The sequence below is a fragment of the Schistocerca piceifrons genome, chromosome 2 (genome assembly GCF_021461385.2).
Source record: "Schistocerca piceifrons isolate TAMUIC-IGC-003096 chromosome 2, iqSchPice1.1, whole genome shotgun sequence".
Taxonomy (NCBI): Eukaryota; Metazoa; Arthropoda; class Insecta; order Orthoptera; family Acrididae; genus Schistocerca; species Schistocerca piceifrons.
Window position 1 is genome coordinate 489,832,506 of NC_060139.1, and position 14,395 is coordinate 489,846,900.

At 42.6% G+C, this 14,395-nt stretch overlaps 1 pseudogene; it reads right to left on the reverse strand.

The window, feature by feature from the left end:
* Positions 1-10,811: 10,811 nt before the first annotated feature.
* LOC124778810 lies at positions 10,812-10,929 on the reverse strand (annotated as a pseudogene).
* Between the last annotated feature and the right edge of the window lie 3,466 nt (positions 10,930-14,395).

Sequence of the window (14,395 nt, forward strand, 5' to 3'; positions counted from 1 at the left end):
CCACTGGACTGATTTCAACTAAACCCGGTACACCTACCCCTCGCTGGCAGGCAACAATCGCTGTGGTGGTAAAAACCACCTACCTATCATAGTTCAGGAGATATACAGCCATAAACGGTGAGATGCGTAAGAAACTCCCACATATTGCATGAGATTTAAATTTACTAACTCCATTCGCAACGTTTTTTGCAGACAGTTTCCACATATGCCACTGAATGTACCTACACAAATATATGGTTGCACGACACATATTTCAAGAGATATGACTTCACAAACACTAATATGCCTGAAAAAATACCGCATCACGCATGAAGTTTTAATACATTTATTCTTTACTACCGAGACACTCCTACTGTCCAATCAACTGAAGGAAATCCCTGACACCTCGTAGTGCTTTTGACGGCTTTCAATTGCAAAGTGCAAACGGTTGTAGGCGGAAACAATAGCCGTCTTACACAGCTATGAAGAGGCGTTGCCGCAGAGACGTTTACAAAACCGCGTTGTAGACACGCGAAGCAGGTGTGCCCAGCGTACGAACTGTCCGGGATACTGTACTAATCCATATGTATATTATGCGTATTTCTTTGTACGACTCTTACACAATTTCAAAGATGTTACCACGAATACATGGAAAACACTTCTTTTCGATATTGCACTAGAAACACAGTCTATTTTTTGTTTTAGTTTCTAATGGAAAATTGGCAAAATGGATACCCGGGTACTGCCGGGTTTGCCAGCTAGTTGAATATAAATTTAAATGTTACAAAGTATTTTCGGAATCTGGAGTGCAGTTGATGATGATGTTTAGATTGTGGGGCGCTTAACTGCGCGGTCATCAGCACCCGTACAAAGTCCCAATTTTTACAGAGTCCAATTTTTTTGACAGTCCAATCTAGCCACTATCACGAATGATGACGACAACACAAACACCCAGTCCCCGGGCAGAGAAAATTCCCAACTCGGCCGGGAATCGAACCCGGGATCACGTGATCCAGAGGCAGCAACGCTAGCCACTAGACCACGAGCTGCGTACCTGGAGAGCCGTCTTGTACAGGAGTGGAACATGGACGGTCAACAGTTCAGACAAGAACAGGACAGGTATTTTTGAGATGTGGCGCTACAGAAGAATTATGAAGATCATGTGGGTAGAACGGATAACTAAAAAAGTCATACTGAATCAATCTGGGGGAATTGACACCAACGGTAATTTAAAGAATATTGTTTTGCGACCTTACGTCGTACAAGACCTACAAGGCCGAAACAGTTAAAATTAAAAAAAAAAAAAGAAACTCTATCTGCTCAATCCTGCAGAGGAGGAAGAGAGGGTAAAAACTTGAGGAAAGACCTAGGCTTAAATACAGCAGTAGCTATGAGGAGATGAAGAGGTATGCAGAGGATATAATAGGGCGAAGAGCTGCATCAAGCTATATTTGGACTGAAGACCGCAATTTAAAGAATATTGTTTTGCCACCTTAAGTCGTACAAGACCTACTAGACCGAAACAAAATAAAAAAAAAACTCTATCTGCTCAATCCTGCAGATTTGTAACTGTCAACTTCAACTTTGGAGGTTCTTGCAATGCTGGCACATAAGAAGAACGGAATACGTTCAGGAACAAAACATGCTAATGAACATCGCACCCGACTTCGAAAGGCAACATTCTCTGGTTGTATATAATTTAATACGACATTGCTGACTCACTAACTACCATAATGGTAAAAATGGAAGGACGTGAAGACCCAAAAACGCTCTCTACATAGAGCTGGCCGACGCTAACAAGTCAAGGTAATGCATATCTTTTGTAAATCGAGGAAGATTTACGTTAGGTATCTGCACAGGGAAGATCACAAATAAGATCAACAACAAACAGCCGGCGCCACATATCCAAATAATTTTCGCTAAAATACCTATTAATGTGCCGGATTATCAGGTAGGTTGGTGTGAACGTGGTATAATTGAATGGCGGCTGTAATGCGACAAAGACCCAAATACATGTCGCCGCTGTGCAGGCGCTTTCATGGTCTCGTTGTGAGTGTGCGACGCGAGAAGGCTTTCGAGTGTTTGCGTCTGGTGTGCAATGACGGGGCATTCTCTACGAAGGCCGCCTACCGCCGTGTTGATGGAGCGTGGCACAGTCTCCGCGGGGGCGTGCAACTCGGCCAGCTGCCTGTCACCTGCTCTCACCTGGACAGCTGCAGAAACACGCTGGATTTTAGCTGTTTGTCAGTTTCCCAGGAAGAACCGAGAGTGTACCGCGCTCTCCTCGCAGACGTGACGGAGCTTCATCGAACACCAATCTGCTTACTAGAGAAGCCCTCCTCAGTCAGGAAATGCTACACAAAGTGAAAGGCGCCCACCGTTTCTTGACTAACCAATGTTAGCTGATTCTTTCGTGGGACTATCTTTTGTCCTGTAACCATGACCTTCCCTAAACGCGAGCTTCCTGTTGAGCAAAACATGCTTAACACTCTCTACTTTCCCCTGAGTGCCAGGTTGCCCAAACTAATAGAAATACTAATGGAATTTAGCCCTACGTTCAAGCAAAAGGAAAACGCGCAATGGAAATCTAACTCTGGACTTCAGTTTGACCGATCAGGAATTGGTGCATGAGATTAGTGGACAGAAGAGGGAGGGGGGCGTGCTGGTACGAACATTGGAACAAGTTTAACGGACTGAATAGATACTTAAATGGCGTTTATTCATATAGTGGGTCGAGTAAAATTATCCCTCGCGAGAACCTCATAAAGCCTTTACTTTAAGATCGTATAAAGTTCCTAACTCGAAAAATATGAGCTATCTTCCATCAAAAATCGCCGCCTAAGTACGCACGGAACCTGCTCATCATGCTCACCACAGACTGGCTTACCGACGCTTCTGCTAGTGACTCAGCGACTCACTAACCCTGTACAAAATCCAGCTGCCTCGCCACCCTGCACACAGACCAAGAAAACCTTTGAGGGGTCGAACTGAGCGATGAACAACGCGAATTTTTCAGTGGCGCAAGACGCCGTCTCCAGTTAAAAATGAAATCTGTTTATGGCGTATTCGTCTGGGAATCTCCTTTGGCGGAGATCGGTCGCCTGGTGCGAGTACTTTTATTTGGCGCCACTTCGGCGACTTGCCTGTTAATGATGAAATTACGTTTACAACACGACATTCAGTCCTTCAGAGGAGAAAATGTCCGACCCGGCTGGGAATCGAACCCGGGTCCGTCGTATGTGGCTCAGCCGCGCTGACCTCTCGTCTTCTAGGGTGCACTCCACCAGTCAGAAGACAGCAGAGACGACGCATAGCTCCTCGTCCTCAAAATTTTCCAGTCTGGAATTCCAGAACTTGATAAAAGCACAAAATTATATGAGAGGGCGACTGACCGACGCTCTCCGTGATGAGTATACACATCTTATGTACTGCTTCGGCATCGTAAACTGTGTAGGACTGCTTAACACAGAAGACAGAAATCAAAAATATTAAATTTGAAAGGTGTACACAACTGAGAAATGATTATGAAAGGTGTATAAATTGTAAGAAATACCGGTTCGTTGGGTACTTCGCCATTATAAGCATCTTTACCCGTCTGAATACGTGAGTGATACGTATTCTTTGGCTACCAGAGGCTGGACTATTGAGTAGTGCTCGTGAGAACATAGGTGTCAGAAGAAGTTGCAGGCTAGAGAGGGAGAGATAGTGTTGGGTCATGGCTGAGTGAAAAGCTTGGACGGCGACGTGCCGCACAGAGAATGAAGCTTCATTTGGAGTGCTCCCTGGTGTGACTGAGGACAATTTATTTTAACAGTATTTTGTAGAGAGACGGCTCGTCTGGAAAAAGGTAATCTGCCTTAAGTTTTATTTGCTACAAGCACTAGCTGATTAATTATTGTAGTGTAAAGATTTCATTGTGTTTAATAATATCTACGTGTTGGTATCCAGGGTGAATTATCAGTCATGTGTTCAGTATTCTGATTAGCTTCCTCCCTCCACTGTTAGTTAAAGCATTCATTAAGGAAGTCAGAGAGTAAATCCTATGTCGTTTGAAAATTGTATACAAAGAGTAATTTCACGCAGATGATAATGCTAAAAACGGTCATTGTTCATGATAGAGTTCCTTTATTGTCTCATTAAAAGAATTCAATATAATTGCAGACTACTTCCCTTTTGTCATTTTTAAATATTGGACTGAAGCTTATCTTCCCTGTTACGTGGAAACTGTGTCCGATAAAATCTGCACTGTCACACCTCTCCCTACTGCGTGCACATTGAACCGTATTTGCGGAAAGAGAACAAAATTTTGATTTGCAGATGCAGCCTGGTAAAGAAAATAAAATAAGAGAAGGCAGGTTGCCATGCAGTGATTTATTTTCAGGTACCTACAGTTCAGAATTTCATATCCTGCAGTGTGCAGACAGAGTAAGACGAGTTACCCGTTGAAAAGGTAAGAATCTATTGTAGGGCCTACAGATGAAATGAGGAACAGTTCAGATCGCAAAATTGTCACATAAATTCAATAGATGCATTTTATAACAGGACACAGTTGTCACTACGTAACAGTTAAGCCATTGTGAGCGTTTCATGACAAAGCCATTCTGAGTATTATTGATATTCATTCTTTATATTCAATCTCATTTACACTTAGCCAGATGCACATTAGATTAATTGATATCACACACATTAAAAGTAATTTACACAGTTACGTTCGTGTTTAAAAGTAAGGTAGCAAAGGCAATTCTAAATAAGGCACTGTAATCGGAATATAAAAGTATTTGCTTTCACGTTACTAGCCAAAGGTTTTGGCACACACACACACACACACACACACACACACACACACTGTCACAGTTCCAGTTACTACCTTCATTAGTTGCAAATTCCCAGCTATATGTGTATCCATGCATGACGATACTATGTACCATATCAATGTCGGACCACTGCTCTGACAGATAAATGAGAGATATTGATATTGGTATTGAAAAACAAGTAAGACTGCTTGAGGAAAGCAAGACAACATACTCTGACGGAAACCCAGTTACATTTCGCATTGGATACGCTGCGAAATTATTTCCTTTCTTCACTCAGATTTATCGAGAATCTCTTGCGCAACGTAAAGTAATACCTGACTGGAAAATAACATAGGCCAGCCCCATTTACTTGTAAATGCGCAGAATTACAGACCAGCAGCTCCGACATCAGTCTGTTGCAAGGTCACAGAGTATATTTAAGCTCAGACAGTAGGGCGGTCCTGGAGAAAAACAAGTTTCTCTCACACAATCAGCACAGATTCAGCAAAAACCGCTCTTGCAAAACTCAGCTACCTCTAGTCATACCCATCCTGCAGATATTACATGCAGCCCAACAGGTGGAGTCAGCTTCCTTAAATTTCCGAAGGGCGTTCGACGTGTAATTCCATTGTCGACTAGTAGCGGCGATAGGATCCTATAGAGCGTCTTTCCAAACCTGTTATTAAGTGGGTGAATATTTGACTAACGGAACTCAATATAATGGATGGTGAATCTTCCAGAGAAACAAAAGTAGCTTTGTATATGCCTCAAGAATGTGTAAAAGAAACGCTATCGTTCTTAAAATACATTGCCAGAAAACAAATTAGTACACCCTTTTAGAGGTTTACAATTCAAACAAGATTTATTATTGCAATAGTGCGTATGGAGTACATGAAATGATTACATTTACAGATCAATAGCACAAGCGATTCTGAAGTATCAGGTATTGAGCCGGGCCGAAACACCCATATTTGCACGTGGCGCAGCCTCACGGGCAGCAATACAGGCACTGACTCTGGCATCCAGTCGATGTACGATGTGGAATATGCCATCACTGGATCCAAATCGAAGTCGTCTTTCCAAAGCACATTTTTTTTTCCTTGGATTGTAGATTAGCTGTTACCCTTGGCTGTGCTAGCAAATCAGATGGCGAAAACTGTCCTGCGGTATGTTATGCCACAGCTGCTTCACCTGTACGCGTAGTTCTGTAAGAGCTGTTGGCCGGTAAGTCGCATGTGTCACTTCTTGTCCCATCATATTCCACACATACTCGATTGGAGACAATTCGGTAGATTATGCTGGGCATGAAAGTTGCTGCACACGTCTCTCAGAGCACATCGAGTTTCACGGGCAGTGTGTGGGCGAGCACAATCTTGTTGGAACAACACATCACCTTCCTGTTTCAAGAACGGCAAAGAAAGGGTCTGACAACATTCTGCAAGTATCGAGCACAGATTAGTATCCCCTCTAGAAACGTCAGAGAGAAACGAGAGCTGTAGCTTATCGCGTCCTAGACCATAAGACCTGGGGGGTGGGACCAGTGTGTGTTGGACGAATGTGCTCTACGAGACAGCGCTCACCAGGTCTACGCCGTACGCACAAACGACCATCACTTGCTTGCAGGCAGAACCTGCTTTCACAGCTGAAAACCACGGCGCTCCATTCCATGTCCCCAACGACCCTCTGGCGACACCAATCAAGCCGTGCACGTAGATGCTGTAATGTGAGTGGAAGACAGGTGTGCACGCCCATGGTCCCACTTGATAACCAGTTTGCAGCAGTTCGCGTTGACACGTCTCGCAAGCCCTCTCATCTGCGCCGCGGTAACTGCACCATCTGACACTGCTGCCCTTGCAATACGACGACTCTGGCGGGCGTCGGTGCTGCATGGATGTCCAGAACCTCGTCGATGGGTGTGAGAAATTTCACGTGACAACTGATATTAGCACCGTTGCACAACTGACACTGCACATCCAACTTGTGTTGCAATTCTCCGAAAGTACTGTCCCACCACTCGGGAGGCCACAGTATGACTCCTTCCGAATTCGCTCAGTTGGGTGTAGGAAGCGCAGGTGCGTCTTGTGGTGTGGTTGTTTGCTTGATTCACATGTCTGCACCACACTGAGCCTTCTGACTGTGAGCATTCCCCATTAAAGGTTAGACATAATGGCGCTTTTGTAGCTATGTCACTGCGCTATCTATTGGCGAACGATGCTGAAACAATGTATCAGCACATCTACTACCCACCATATGGAATATGCCATCATTGGATCCAAGTCTTTCCAGAGAACTAATTTTTTTTTCTTGGATTGTAGGCTAACCGTTCCCTTTGGCTGCGCTCGCAAATCAGTAGTTTTGTTGTGAAGAGTGATCGCGAGTAAGTAAGCTACTGTATACGCAATAACATCAGCTGCCCTCACGTGTCTGCCTGTCTGGATAAGCACAGCTCGTGAGTCGTGAGGTGTGCCCCACTCTCCTCCCTCCCCCCCCCCCCCCCTCCGAAGCTGTCAAAAACGCCTGTGCTATGCACAGTTTCTGCTGCAGAGAAGTGTATACAGAGGGGCATGGACAGGAGCGCATAACCACGCAACTTGGTACTGAAGTAGCAACACAATTACACAACATGTACATTATGCAACAAATAGTGTGGAAGTATGGATTAAACACAATGAAGTTATATAAGTATTGTATTCATAACTTTGAATTGTATCACGTAGCACACACCAACCAATAAAACCATTTTTACAAATATCATAAAGATCAGAAGTCAAAAGTAAATAGCTTTTTTAGAGAGAAAATATTTTTCCCTAATTCGCGTAATATGTTTCAAATCAATTAGCATTTTGTACTGAACACTTTCTAAAATAGTTTACGCTCTTTTCTCGTGGTTCAAGCTACCTGTATACCTAATTTCACCGAAATCGGTTCAGCGGGTTAGAGGAGCTACTTTTACATTGATAATATTAATATGGCTAAAACTTTCAGCAACGTTTTTTTTCCATGATCCAGTTTGATGAAATAAAGCCTATACACTGGCCCAAGCTATGCTCAAGTTACCTGTGAAAACAACGTGGAAGAGATTAGCTCACAGATACGGCGGTTTTATATAAAACTTTAAACAACGATACATATTATTTTCGTTATCCGACTTCGGTGAAAGAAAACCTGTACGGTAACGCAAGCTACGCTCAAGTCAGTTGTGAAAACCGCATGACAATTCGTCTAGTAGTTTGGGAGATTAGCATGTTCAAACAGAGAAACGGACAGGTACTATGGTTCTAGATAAAACATTAAATCATGAGATCCTTCTTCCGTGATCCGATTGTGATTATACTGATACGGCACCTCAAGCTATGCCCCAGTTACCTGCGACAACCCCATGAAAATTCGTCTTGTAATTTTGGAGAAGCTTGTTCAAACAAACAGACATGACAGGTTTATTATTAGTACAGATAGAAGAGGACACTGGAAATTATCTCGCATTTTATAGAACAAACAGAAATGGCATCAGGCTAACAGAAAAACCCCAAATTACGGGAATTCGAACTTGACCATGTAGCAATTAAGAAGACATTTCACAAAGAAACTATGAATGCTAAGGGGCGAAAGCTTGGATTTGCATCATTATCTGTCCAAAATCAAGTTTAAAATCGTTTCAAACAGAAAGTACAAAATGAAACAAATTAAATGGCAGAAATACGGCACAAGAAACATAGTAAGATCAGATGGCTTGACAAGGGCAACAACAAACATCCAAACTCAAAGCAGGGAAAATATCAAGCGACACTTACTTGATAAAGCCGAACATACAGCACCTCAAACTCAAATTAAACATACATGGTGGTCGATGGAAGTTGTACATACATTGCAACAAGGAAACAGGCTTAGCAACAGTGGCAATCACGAAAGAGAGGGGAAAATAGATCAAATTTCATTAGAATTAGGAAAACGTTAGGTAACAATAAAAGAAAAGATTAAGAAGCCATACGAAAACAAAACTCTCCTCCAAATAGATGAGGAATTTACCAAAAACAATATAAGAAGCTTCTACAGAACTTTTAAGCAAAAACTGTCAAAATAAAAAGATCCAACCCGTCAATTTCGAGATGTTAACGGGATCATTGCTCACAACAATACAGAACATTGTAAGAAATTAGCAGAATACCGTGAGAAACTCTTAAATTGTGAACCCATTCTTGAAAATTTTGAATTCACTGCAAATAATTCTGATAACCCAGATTCAGATCCACCAACCACCATTGAAAGAAAACAGAAAAATCATTTCAGAAGTAAAAAAATAATAAAACATCGGGGGAAAATCAAATAGTGATCAAATTATGGACAAAAGCCCACAAAAACGCCATTAAATCAATTCAGTGTGTCTTCAGTAAAATTTGGGAACAAGAAGAGGTCCCAGTATAATGGAAAACAAATCTTATCCACGATGTTCACAAAGAAGGCTTCAAAACAGACTCAAACAATTACAGGGGAATATCATTGCTGGGTGCAACTTACACGATTGTTTCAGAAGTCCTTTTAAATAAAAAAGTTGCAATTGGACCTACAACTGGGAGAGTTCCAGGGAGGGTTCAAAAATGGTAAATCACGCTCTGAACAACTTCAAAAATATTATGGTTTACAAGAAATCAAGAACAAAGACATACGTAATTTCCTTCATTGATTTTGAGAGGGTATATGGTTCGAGTGAGAGAGAATCCACAATATCAGTGGTAGGAGAATTGCTATTGAATAAGGAAACAACCAATATAACAAGAGCCCTTATTCTAAATACGTTTTCAAAAGTTAAATTCATGAGTGAAGTATCAGACACATTTGCAATAAAAACACTAGTAAGACAAGGTGATGGGCTCTCCCCGTTATTGTTTAATTGTGCACTTGAGCCGGCCGGTGTGGCCGAGCGCTTCTAGGTTATAAGCGCTTCAGTCTGGAGCCGCGCGACCGCTACGGTCGCAGGTTCGAATCCTGCCTCGGTCATGGATGTGTGTGATGTCCTTAGGTTAGTTAGGTTCAAGTAGTTCTTAAGTTATAGGGGACTGATGACCTCAGATGTTAAGTCCCATAGTGCTCAGAGCCATTTGAACTACTTTTTGTGCACTTAAGAAGGTAATCAGAGAACAGAACAAAAATATAAAGAGTGGAATACGACTTGGGTTGCAAAACGAAGAATCTTAAAATCAGGTGCATTACCTTTGCAGATGATATGGCTCTGTTTGCTGAAACAATGGATGAAGCACAGGAACTAGAAAAACAAGCAGCTAAAACAAGTCTTAACATTTCAGTTGAAAAACTAAAATCATGACAAACAACAAACATCCAAATAAATAAATAAAGTCCAAGAACAGAAAATACAAAAACGAGTTAAAGAACTGAAATATTTGAGGAATTACATTAGTTGGAATGCAACAGAACTCAAGATAATAGAAGCCAGGAAAAACAAAATTGAACAGGGCTTCCAATTGGCAAAAGACACAGGTAACAAGAAATCCCTTTCATGGAGGTTAGAAATTAGGGGTTACAGAAGAGGCATCAAGCTGAACATGAATCACATAGGCCAGATAGAACAATTAAAACTAAAAGAAAGAAAAATTTTAAGAAAAATCATAGGAACAAAATTTTAAGATAATAAAATAGTATACATAAAGAACGAAACTACAAAAAAATTGAAAAACCTTCAGATACTACACGGAAAAGGAGACTAAATTCTTAAAGACGTCTTCTCCGAATGAACTCACATACACTAACTAAACGAATTTCTTATTTCTTCCACGACGGCATAATGACACCCAATTGGTTTAAAGAAACTCAGAAAGACCTAAGCACTCCGTCTTCAGGCCACAAGTGGCCCATCGGCACTATCCGACCGCCGTGTCACCCTCAGTTGAGGATGCGGATAGGAGGGGCGTGTCGTCAGCACACCGCTCTCCCGGTCGTCATGATGGTTTTCTTTGACCGGAGCCGCTACTATTCGGTCGAGTAGCTCCTCAGTTGGCATCACAAAGCTGAGTGCAACCCGAAAAATGGCAACAGCGCATGGTGCCCCGGATGGTTACCCATCCAAGTGCCGGCCACGCCCGACAGCGCTTAACTCCGGTGATCTGACGGGAACCGGTGGATCCATTGCGGCAAGGCCGTTGCCCAGAAAGACCTAAGAGAATTAAAAATTACAGAGAAGTCATTACACCATTGAACGTCTCAGATAATAACTAAAGACGAAAAAGAAGGCTCCAAGACAGATTTGAAATAAAGTCGAAGCCCATCATCTCGGAAGAGGAGACAAGAAGAAATTCAGAGAGAATGAAGAATATTGGACTCAAAGGAAGGAGCAACTCAAAAAGAAATGACTGACTCATCGTACTCCGAAAGAAGAAGATAGACGGTTTATTAGATAGCATCAGCAGCAGTCGATGCTGATGGGTGCGGGAAACGATCGATTAGAGTAGATGCAGTTTTCGTTCCGTTAATCCATAGTGAAGAGATCTTGCATTTTTAGAACATGTCAGAATAACAAGAATACACAATAAATATTTTCAACGAAAAACAAATATGCTAATGTACCTTCCTCAGATCTCACATGAAATTGTCCTCGAACAAGTAAATGTCGTTTGACTAGGGCCTCCCATCGGGTAGACCATTTGCCGGGCGCAAGTCTTTCAATTTGACGCCACTTCGGCGACTTGCGCGTCGATGGGGATGAAATGGTGATGATTAGGACAACACAACACCCAATCCCTGAGCGGAGAATATCTCCGACCCAGCCGGGAACTCGAACAAGTACAAAAAATGGCTTGACCACGTTTTTAGTTAATAGGTAATAAACGACTTGTCACAGAACACGCAAATGTTCAATACAATGATGTACGTGTTTTCTTAGGCTATTGTAGGCACACATAATCAAACAGAAAAATCATTTTACAACATTTATTTACAATGATCGCTGAATTTGTACAGAAGTCAGATTGCACTAATACATTTTTTATACTGTTAGTAACATACACACATCAGTTGGTTCTTATAGATCAAAAAGTTTCCGTTCGAAGGCCTTTAGTCACAAAACGTATGCCAATCAAGCAAAATCAGTGTGAGCATTTAGGCAATCATCCCACCCAAGCGCCAGACTGTAGATACCCATTTGGTAAAACACGGTGTCATGCTGCATGAAGAAGTCTGTAACCGCCTGCTGCACATCCTCGTCCGACTGGAACCGTCGATCCTTCAAGGATTTCTTTAAAGGACCAAAGGCGCAATAATAGCGTGGGGAGAGATCACGACTATACGCTGGGTGATCGACTGTCTCTCACTTGAGTTACGACATTTCCGATATGGGGACGTGTGTTGTCATGAAGCAGCAGTACACCTTGTCCCAGTTTTCCCAACGTTTCGTCTTAATTACACGCCGTAATATTTCCAGCGTTGTACAGTACCGTTCCCCAGTGATGGGGACACAGTTCCTTGAAATCAATAAGCACCAGGCCCCGGTAATCAAAGAACAAGGCGAACATCACCTTTCCAATTACCAGCACGAAACCTGCCGTACCTCTCTCTAACGGTGGCTTTCGACATACATCCTGCTCCATACACATTCTCTGATGGATGTCTACCGCTGTTTGTCCATCGGCAGCCAAGAAACGAATAACAGCACGTTGGTCCTGTTTCGACGCATTTGATAACAACGTCGCCGTAGTTCACGTTTCCGCATTTACCTCACACACGTAGGTGCTTATACAGGGTGTTACAAAAAAGTACGGCCAAACTTTCAGGAAACATTCCTCACACACAAATAAAGAAAAGATGTTATGTGGACATGTGTCCGGAAACGCTTAATTTCCATGTTAGAGCTCATTTTAGTTTCGTCAGTATGTACAGTACTTCCTCGATTCACCGCCAGTTGGCCCAATTGAAGGAAGGTAATGTTGACTTCGGGGCTTGTGTTGACATGCGACTCATTGCTCTACAGTACTAGCATCAAGCACATCAGTACGTAGCATCAACAGGTTAGTGTTCATCACGACGTGGTTTTGCAGTCAGTGCAATGTTTACAAATGCGGAGTTGGCAGATGCCCATTTGATGTATGGATTAGCACGGGGCAATAGCCGTGGCGCGGTACGTTTGTATCGACACAGACTTCCAGAACGAAGGTGTCCCGACTGGAAGACGTTCGAAGCAATTGATCGGCGTCTTAGAGAGCACGGAACATTCCAGCCTATGACTCGCGACTGGGGAACACCTAGAACGACGAGGACACCTGCAATGGACGAGGCAATTTTTCGTACAGTTGACGATAACTCTAATGTCAGCGTCAGAGAAGTTGCTGCTGTACAAGGTAACGTTGACCACGTCACTGTATGAAGAGTGCTACGGGAGAACCAGTTGTTTCCGTACCATGTACAGCGTGTGCAGGCACTATCAGCAGCTGATTGGCCTCCACGGATACACTTCTACGAATGGTTCATCCAACAATGTGTCAATCCTCATTTCAGTGCAAATGTTCTCTTTACGGATGAGTCTTCATTCCAACGTGATCAAATTGTAAATTTTCACAATCAACATGTGTGGGCTGACGAGAATCCGCACGCAATTGTGCAATCACGTCATCAACACAGATTTTCTGTGAACGTTTGAGCAGGCATTGTTGGTGATGTCTTGATTGTGCCCCATGTTCTTCCACTTATCATGACTTTCCACGTTATCATGATTTCATACGGGATACTCTACCTGTGCTGCTAGAACATTTGCCTTTACAAGTACGACACAACATGTGGGTCATGCACGATGGAGCTCCTGCACATTTCAGTCAAACTGTTCGTACGCTTCTCAACAACAGATTCGGTGACCGATGGATTGGTAGAGGCGGACCAATTCCATGGCCTCCACGCTCTCCTGACCTCAACCCTCTTGACTTTCATTTATGGAGGCATTTGAAAGCTCTTGTCTACGCAACTCCGGTACCAAATGTAGAGAATCTTCGTGCTCGTATTGTGGACGGCTGTGATACAATACGCCATTCTCCGGGGCTGCATCAGCGCATCAGGGATTCCATGCGACGGAGGGTGGATGCATGTATCCTCGCTAACGGAGGCCATTTTGAACATTTCCTGTAACAAAGTGTTTGAAGTCACGCTGGTACTTTCTGTTGCTGTGTGTTTCCATTCCATGATTAATGTGATTTGAAGAGAAGTAATAAAATGAGCTCTAACATGGAAAAGTTTGGCCGTACCGTTTTGTAACACCCTGTATACCAGCGTCGGAGTCGCGCTAAGTTGTATATACGCTGCAGCAACGCCCTCAAACGAATACTCTTTGATCGCCCCTTATCCTATGAAATGCATCAATGGAGCAGAAGAAGTTGGCCACCAAAAAATCCTTTAGGCCCCTCTTAAACTGAACTTTATTAGTAGTAACACTTTTTATGGCTGCTGCCAAGCTACTGAAAATATGCGTACCTGAATAGTGAACGCCTTTGAAGACCAAAGTAAGTGACTTTAAATCTTTATTCTTATTTCTAATACTGATTCCATGAATTGAGTAGTTGGTTTGTAAGATGATATACTCGTATTTTTAAAGACAAATTTCATTACGAATGGATACACTGAGAAATAGTAGT